Source organism: Lepidothrix coronata, unplaced genomic scaffold, assembly GCF_001604755.1.
Source record: "Lepidothrix coronata isolate B3197 unplaced genomic scaffold, Lepidothrix_coronata-1.0 Scaffold75, whole genome shotgun sequence".
NCBI lineage: Eukaryota > Metazoa > Chordata > Aves > Passeriformes > Pipridae > Lepidothrix > Lepidothrix coronata.
The window spans coordinates 1601044-1609820 of NW_016690255.1; the positions used below are offsets into that span (position 1 = coordinate 1601044).

General features: G+C 36.4%; 1 long non-coding RNA gene across 4 annotated transcripts; it reads right to left on the reverse strand.

Moving 5' to 3' along the window:
* Positions 1-387: 387 nt before the first annotated feature.
* Positions 388-7429, reverse strand: LOC108499585. Of its 4 annotated transcripts, none has more exons than XR_001875586.1 (4): positions 7145-7429; positions 6313-6424; positions 2276-2456; positions 388-849 (listed from the first exon to the last, which is right to left on the reverse strand). It is a non-coding gene; the product is annotated as an uncharacterized LOC108499585 (long non-coding RNA). The 4 variants fall into 4 exon arrangements; XR_001875584.1 differs by having other exon boundaries at positions 6313-6479; XR_001875585.1 differs by lacking the exon at positions 6313-6424.
* Between the last annotated feature and the right edge of the window lie 1348 nt (positions 7430-8777).

An 8777-nucleotide genomic window follows, 5' to 3' on the forward strand; every position in this document is an offset into this window, starting at 1 on the left:
TTATAGTAAGAAATTTGCTTAAGCTGTACTAGAAACCAAAATAACTTCTTAATTTTTAACAGCAATTTATGTGTAAAAGCCACTTCTATACAGAAGACATAATGTACTGCCTAGTCTTCTTTCCAAATTAAACTGTTAAAGACTGTCACTCACACAGCTTTTTTAAATACTTTTAATAAGAAGCTCTTCATTAGTTCTTTCAAAACACTGTTCACTAGATATCAGGAAATGTCACTGTGTTACTCACTGGTCATAAGGGGCTGAGAAAGAAAAAGAAAGGTGCCACGGCCCGCGGGGGTAAAGGGAGTGGGACCGGGCACTGCAATCAGGGTCTTCACACAGTTGAGGTCTCGCACAGCAATGCCCCTTTACTAAACCAAACAGGGACTTATATAGGGTAGGTTCAGGGGGTGGACTCAGGACTGGGGAGGAGTAAAAGACGGGCAGCTCAGGGAAAGTAGTGATTGGGAGACAGGGGAAAGATGGGTGGCAACCTTGGGTCTCCAGGGGAAAGGGCCAATGGGAGCTCTCTCTGCACTGCAGCAAACTGTAGCCAATCAGGTGCAGAGGAGCGGGAAAGCAGGGGAGGACAAGGGAGTAAACAAGTTTTGGAGGGAAAATGTGAGGGAAGAAGGGGACAATATGGAGGATATGAAATCTTCAACAATAAACTGGGGTACACAGAACTTCATAACAATACAACAACAAACTGGGGAAAACTGGGGAAAACTGTCAGTCCAGTATAAAGGTGTCCAATCTGGTATAAAGGTGTCCATTCAGGGATCATAAATCTTTCTCCATGCTTGGTATTTTTTCCATTCCGTTTCCTCTCCTCCAACAGAAAGGCCCCTACAGATTTTATTAAAATTTTAAACAAATGGCAAGTTTATTTGTGCCTAAGTGAGAATTCTAGACTTTGGTTTTCATAAGTATACGGTACAGAGGAAAAAGAAAAACACAACACAACCAAACAACAGAGAAGACCCAAACTGAGCTTTGGCATACTACTTGAGGCACTTTATTCCCCCAAAGTCTAAGATTAGGTTATTTTTTATAAGACTTGAAGTAAATATAAGGTATCAAAGCTCCAAGCAAGAGATTAGAACAGTGGGTTGTTTCCATGGATGTCTGTATTAGAGTCAGCAAATATGGTAGGACATCTGATGTCAAAAAAGAGGGGGAAAAAAGCCAAACTAACCTCTGACTCATAGTCTTACAAGAGCCTTGCCTCAAACTCTATAGTCAAATTATTTGTTTGACTATCAAAGTGTTTTTTAGTTAATCAGCAGTTATGGGGGAGGAAGTAATTAAAATAGTAATCTTATATTTGGGAAAGAAATATAATATTATTTTAAACTGAAATAATTGCAAATTGTTTAAAGTAATAAATATGCATGCAGAGATCAGAAGATCCTAAGTCTTACCAGGAAAAATAAAAATTTGAAACTTAAACTTTCTTTAGAAAGTTTGTAATGGTTACATCAGTCATGGATGTCCTGTTCTGTGTTTTGAGAAGCTTCAGCACATAACTGAAGCAGAACTGTGGTTTTTTGATAAGAGATTTTTATTATGTTCTTGTAGTACAACTGATAATGCCTATAGTTCATATTGATTTCAGATAAGAATTTGATCAGTATGAGACTATGTAGCTAATCCACACTTTAGAGTTTGACTGTTACTCTATTTGCTTCAAATAAAAAAAAGCTGTTCTTGTAAATCTAGTTATTTATTCATTGACCAGTTCCTCAGCTAGTGAGAAACACCACAGCTTAATCCACTTTAGTACAAGTACACTGAATTTTCACATGTCCAAGTTAAAATAGTTAGGGTGTATTTAAGTATCTTTCTTTCCATTTCCCTTGTCTAACTTGATTAATTTCAGTGGCCTAGCTCCTCATTTGTTTGGGACCGGTGTGTTCAAATTCAGATGTTAGTAAACTGTTTTGACCCCTGGAGTTTTGACCTCTTCAAGCCAGACTAATGACTTCAGTGTAAGATGTTTTCAGGAAATGCTGCTGGTATTTGAATCTTGGTAGAATTGTATACAGAGGAATAATCTTTTCCACCCTAAGACCATCAGCTGGTACTTCCGCAAGCATTTAATTCAATTATTATTTTAAGGTTATCAGCTCTTTTTGTTCACAAGGGAACACCTCTTGATACCAAAGCCAGCATAGACTGATGATAAAATGTATCTTTTATAAAAGAAAATGAGTAAATACAATGCAAGAAAACATACCTTAATGAGAATTTGAAAAAAAAATGTTTTCCTTACCTTATTAACCATTGCATTACCATTCTATTCTCCTTACAAAGATGAGAGAATTGTTAACACCAGATGCAGGACAGGAATTATATTTTAAAATCAAATTAGTTCACTTGACAATCATTCTATATCCTGAAGGCCACTGGAAGACTTGATGTTCAAACTGTAGTGTTCTCTTATGTTTGAACACCTAGGAAATAAAGGGCCTCTGTGAGTTACACATTTTACTGTTCTGGCAAAATCATTGGGATAACTTAAATCTAAATATAATATTTCATGGTATATCAACATTTTTCTCTGACTACTGTCCTCTCACATTTATACAAGAAGTATAGACTAACCAAAACCAAATACAGAGACAATCCATAGTATTAAGTACTGTAAAACTCTAACTAAGCAGCTTGTTACCTGTGTTTCCACAACATCAGTTTGGTCCTAAATTGCAACAAGCAGTCATCATAATTGTTCATTTTGCTTTCTCTTTTTTTCCTTTTGATTGTTGAGAGTCCCAGATATTCATGTCTACTGTGTATGACATGCATGTACATACAAAATTATATAATGGAATGAAATAGGCAGTTCTCTGCAATGTGGTTACTCATCTAAAGTATGCAAATTTAAGATAAAATCTTCTTTTATCTTTAACTCATTTTGTCTGAAGAAATGCATTTGAGTAGTAAATGCTTTGTAATAATCCCTTATTGTAAACTTTTCCTCTGAAGAACGGACCATACTTTTCTGCTTCATCTGATCTGTTTTAGGAAAATAACTTCTTCAGAGGGAAAAGATATCTGCTTTATATAGGAAAGAGACAGAGAAGACTATCTTAAGATGACTGACTCCAGCCCAAATACTACCTAAGAGAATCTAACTGAATACCAAGAAGTGAAAATGTTGTCTTTCTACATGAGTCAGCTATGGGTTTGAAGACCATAGAATCATAGAATGGTTTGGGTTGGAGGAGACCTTTAAAGTCATCTAGCCTAAACCCCAAGATAATAATAATCCTCAGAATTGGCTGAAATTTCATGATCCAGTCACCCATTTCTCTGAAATAACAATTAGGTCTTGGAAGAATGACAATACTAACGTTATGCTCTAAAGTAAGAAATAGTCTGTGTCACTTGTAACTTGTAAAAGAAATTCTGAAGAGAACCACATTAACCAGTGTGGAATTTGCATATTACAAATTAGTGCTTGCACTTTGATTATCTTTAATCTTTAGACTCCATCATGACTTCCTAAAGTTAAAATTAATAGTTAGATATGTAACAATGTGTGGTGATTGGGAGAATTTCCGAAGGATTAGAAAGAAAAGATGTTTCAACTCCAAACCGCTGGAGTTTTTCATTTTTTTGAAATGTTATTATTATAGTAAGGGATGACTTTAATACTCTGAGCAGGGCTTGAATTTATGTATGACTTATCCAATTGACTTTTCTATATGTTAGTTATTTATTTTGTCATGTATTTGAAGCTGTCCATCTGCAAAGGAGGGCGAGAGACTTCAGTGTGATCCAGGGCTAAACTGGCTTATATGGTGTGAAGTATGCTTCTGCTTCAGTGAATTGGACCAATTTTCTGAAAAAGAAAGGTAAATTTTATAGGTTTTGGTGTAGAAAACCTTATTCACAGGTGTCCCTTTTGGAAATTTTTATTTAATGGCATAAAATCCTCTAAAAAGTTCTGAAACTCAATTTCATTCCATGTGAAAATTTCAAGTGATTGTAAAAAGATGTGTTTAACATTTGTATAAATTGTCTGTGGCCTTATGAGTTAATATTCTTTCTAACAACACAAAAAATATGAACTACTGAATGAGTGATGATTCAGTGCATAACCAGCTTTCAGAAAACTCTTTCTCTATTTCTAGAGTTGTGCATGACCAAAACCTATTTTGTTTGTTTTTCTGTTTGCTTTTTGTTTTTCAACTCAGCCTCTTCCCTTCTACATTCAAACTATTCTGGAATCTAAATTACTTGAAAATCAGAAAGACCAAGCCCTTAATGTTCCGTCCACTTGAAAGATACTGAAAAAAATTGAAAGGAATTTTGTCTTGTGGAGGATCTGAATGTAAATATTATCACCTACAATAATTTGTATAAAAAGCCTAATGCTTTGTTCTTCTGCACAGAACTTGATCTTCATTATCTTACAACTGAACATAAATATCAGTATGATACTATGGGATTTTATCCCACTGATAGGAGAGTGAAGCCTCCATAAGACACCATTGCGTTTGTCATGAAGTTCCCAGAGATTGCATGATCATCTGCCTAATGACTTTTTTTCTGTATAGGAGCATAGAGCTCCCAAAACAGGGTCTAATCTATTAGCTGTGTGGACCACTAGGTATATCCAGATTCAGAGAACCATGACAATGAGTTTTAACCTATGTTGCGGGCTGCTTGTAAGACAGACATAAACATATGTAGTGATAAAGATATATATATGCCTTTGCTTAAAGTGTGTTACAAATGGGATGAGAAACAGTAAAAGTTTAAGAGTAAAATAGATGAATCAATTAAAGAAAAATTCAAGAAATCTTCCAGAGTCTCGTAAGTATTCTTTATTTCCCATTGTAATGGATGGCCTTTTTACTATTAAAAACGTAGAAATGTTGAAACCTAGTGCACTCACAGAAACTCTTCTCAAACTACAATAGTTATATGCAAATGGTCCTCAAAATGTTTCTGCTGCTCCAAACACCAACACTAACTCTCCAACCCCAGTGAAATACATTTTTTTCCCAGTGGCCTATTTATACTTGTAGGTTGATGCAGTGAAAAGAGGTTGGAGAGCATGTTACTTTTATTCAAGAACAGTGTGTGGGAGCACACATAGGAAGGGAGGTATATCTCATACAGGATCAGTTGCAGAGTATGATGATTCAGTCTTCATGGTTTAAGGGTTGAAGGTATGTCAGCTATAAGATACAGGGATGGATAGATGGATAAATATATCTCCCAAGGACCCCAAGGAGCTCCAAGAGTGTTTGAAGAAGTCAAATGTGAGCCCAGATCCACTAAGTTAGCTTTTAAGCTTTTTTCTAGTTTAGTGAAACTTTCTTTCCTAATGTTCAGCATGTGATGAACTGATTAACTGAATTTGAACTTAGGCCATATCCTTTAAATCTTTGTATGCCTTTTGATACAAGCCTATTGTTCCTCTTCAGGCAGCCTCCTCCTTGCATACAGATACTGTAGTTATCCAGTTTATATTTTATGTTGATTGCTGAGGAAAGTATTGATTAAAGGTGTCATCATGAGTCAAAAAGACTTTGTTTAGGCTTTAAGATGAATTGGAATTCAATTGTGCATTTCTCTGCTTACTTTTATAAAATGAGAGCATAACAACATAATTTACCTTGGATTTTTTTCCCCCATAAGAAGCCATGGGATACTAGTAAAGAATATTTATGGCATTCTGAGGTAATTCCCCTAATTATAGCTGGTGAAAATCTATAAAAGGAGGATGATGCAAACTGTCAGAATGAAGCAGTTGGACAGGAGAGATATGACTAGCAGCAATTGTGTTTCAGGTGGAAAAGGTGCAAAATGGAGAAAAAAAGGGACACAACATTTTCAGATTTGAAAATTGATATTTGCATGAATTTTCATATAAATTTGAACCCATATGTGGGAAAAAAATAATGGAGTGGAAATACAGTGGTTATTCTTCAGCCTAAATATAATTGGGAAGTAATGTTTGTGTGTTATTTATAGCCTTTATTGTTTGTTCTTAAGTTACATGAAAGTAAGTTATATTACACTTAAAAACAGTAATGAGAATACTGTGTAAACACAAGCTACCAACTTGTGATTATTTGCAGTGAGTTCATAATTTCTGGTAGATCAAGAATTATTTCCTTAAAAAAAATTGACAATGATACATGACTTTTAGTTATTCTGATTTTTCAGTCTGCTTTCGGACAGAAATTATTTACATATTTATATATTGTTTTTGGGGCACATAGTTTGTTGAGTTCTTGTTTTCTTGAGATTGATCCTGAAAGGTGAAATCCCTGATGCCCAGCTATGACTTACCAGAGTGGCAGCACTGTCTTCCAGTACCCAGCATAATCTGCTGAATTTCCTCTTACTATTGTGTTTCTAGGACTAAAATCCAGTGCGCAGCCAAGTCCTTAAATACTACGAACTGGACAGAGGGGATGGGAAGCAGGTTTTGATACAATTATGGACTTAAACCTGGCCTGAAAATACAGTATTGATGTAGATTTAAATAAAATGTTAAGTCCTGCATATTGTAAGCTATCAAATGCCATCAAGTCTTTCAGAAACAGAAAAAGAGAAAGCCAATGAGAGGAAAAAAATTTAAAATTTGTTCTGTATGTACGGATAGTGCACAGAGAGACACTGCCTTAGGTAAATCATTATTGGCGCTCTCCCACAAGCAACCCTGCCCACTATCACAGAATAACAAAATGGTTTGTGTTGGAAAGGACCTTAAAGATCATCTCATTCTGCCCCCTCAGCCATGGCCAGGGACACCTTTCACCAGACCAGGTTGCTCAAAGCCCTGCCCAACCTGGCCTTGAATATTTCCAGCCATGAGACATCTACAATTTCCCTCAGCAACCTGTACCAGTGCCTCACCATCCTCACAGTAAAGAATTTATTCCTGCTATCTGATCTAAACCTACCCTTTTTCAGCCTAAATCTATTCCTCCTATCACTACCTGTCCTTGCAAAAAGTCCCTCTCCAGCTTTCTTGAAGGCCCCCTTTAAGTACTTGGATATTATCTTACACAGTCCTTGTTTGACTGTAGCTGTAAGGAAGCTGCACATCGTGATTGTGATAGTTTTAGTCTAGGCCTTCCTTGGTGACCAGTTTGTAACCAATAAGTGGCCATATTACCCAGTATTCCCTATAGTTTTTACGTAGGCCAAGGGTATAAAGAAGGGAGGAGAGGCCTTCACTCTCTTCCCTTCTGGTGGCTCTGAAGGTGTAGGTTCCCTGCTGATGGTTCTGCTGTGTGAGGGAGTGAGGCCTAGTGAGGCCTTGTAGTCCTTGGGAGGCGGAGGGTGCCGGCACTCTGTCAGCGCAACTTCTGCTGTCCCAAGGAGAGTAGTAAGATATTCTTTTGATAGTTCCTTATTTGTCTAGTTTCCGAGTTTTTCAACTGTGCATAACTGTTTTGTTCTGTCCCCTTTTCTGCTTTTTTTTGTCCTTTTTTTCCCCTTCTCCCTTCCTCTCTTTTGCTTTTGGGAGCAGTTTGGGGTTTCTGTGTTCATAAGTACATAGTACCTTAATTGTATATCTGTAATATATGTAATATATATATATATATTTTGTATAATCTGGTTGATTTTGGTTTCTCTCAGTTTCTATAATTTCCTTTCCTTTCTTTGCCCAAAGGGGGAGGGAAGGGAAGGGCTTTCGCTGAGCTTTGGAGATTTTCCCGGAAAACCAGCTCACATTTGCTCAGTGATTTTTGGTAAAGTGAGGGCTTGTCATAGCTCTCATGCCACAGGATACTGGAAAGGTGGTAGACATGCTTTGCTCAGCGCTGACGTCTCAGAACACATGACCTTGGTCTCTGTCTTCTCAATGAAAGCTGATAACCTCAAGCATGGTTGTGTAGCTGTTCTCAGTCATACCTCCCCTTCCCTTTCTCCAAATGGAAATAACCACATTGTTTTGCTTTACTTTGGTGTAAAGTTCTACATAGATAAAAGCATACAAGTAGCTTAAACATATCTGTCATTGGCACATGCAACATTTAAGAAGAGCTGTAAAAGATATAAAGGAATTTTTCTTGCTCTGGAAAAGCAACAATTACAGAGGCCAGATATTTTGAAGTCATTACAAAACTTATCTCCAGAAGTGGTTTCTGCCTTTTTACAGAACAGAATTGGCATCTGAAAGACATGTCCATGGCACAGTAGTCTCTTCAGAGTTACACTAAAATCCCTTTTGTCACCACAATGACAAAACACAATAAAGTAATAATGATACAAACTCAAGAGCATCACAAGCACAGTCATGAAGAGAAATGCTCTGAAATTCTTTTAGTATTTTTCCCCCCTGTGCTGTGGCTTCAGGCCTACAAAGGTTTATGTACATAAAGAGGAAAGCCCAGCGGGAATGCTCATATGCCTCAAGTAAAACACAGGCTAAGTCTTTCTAGGCCTGAGACTGTCAGTTCAGGCTATCTGCACATTAATTTCTCTAAAATATATATAGTGTATATAATATATATATATATATATATCAATTACTACTTAAAGAAATTATTTGTAATGTGAATTTTATTTTATATTATAACCACATATTATTCTTGCATTTGGCAAAAGTGTATCAGAGCTCTGGTTCATTGTTTAATTTAAACTAAATTTAGTGTCATTTAGTCCAATGCATCAAAAAAGCGTCAGATGTGAAATTCCTTGTGACAGCTTCAGTATTAGAATTGGACATGCTAAGTCTGCCTCAAAGTCCCTAATGTAAATGTCTGAAATTTAGTACAGTTACTTTCTATACTGAGTATTTA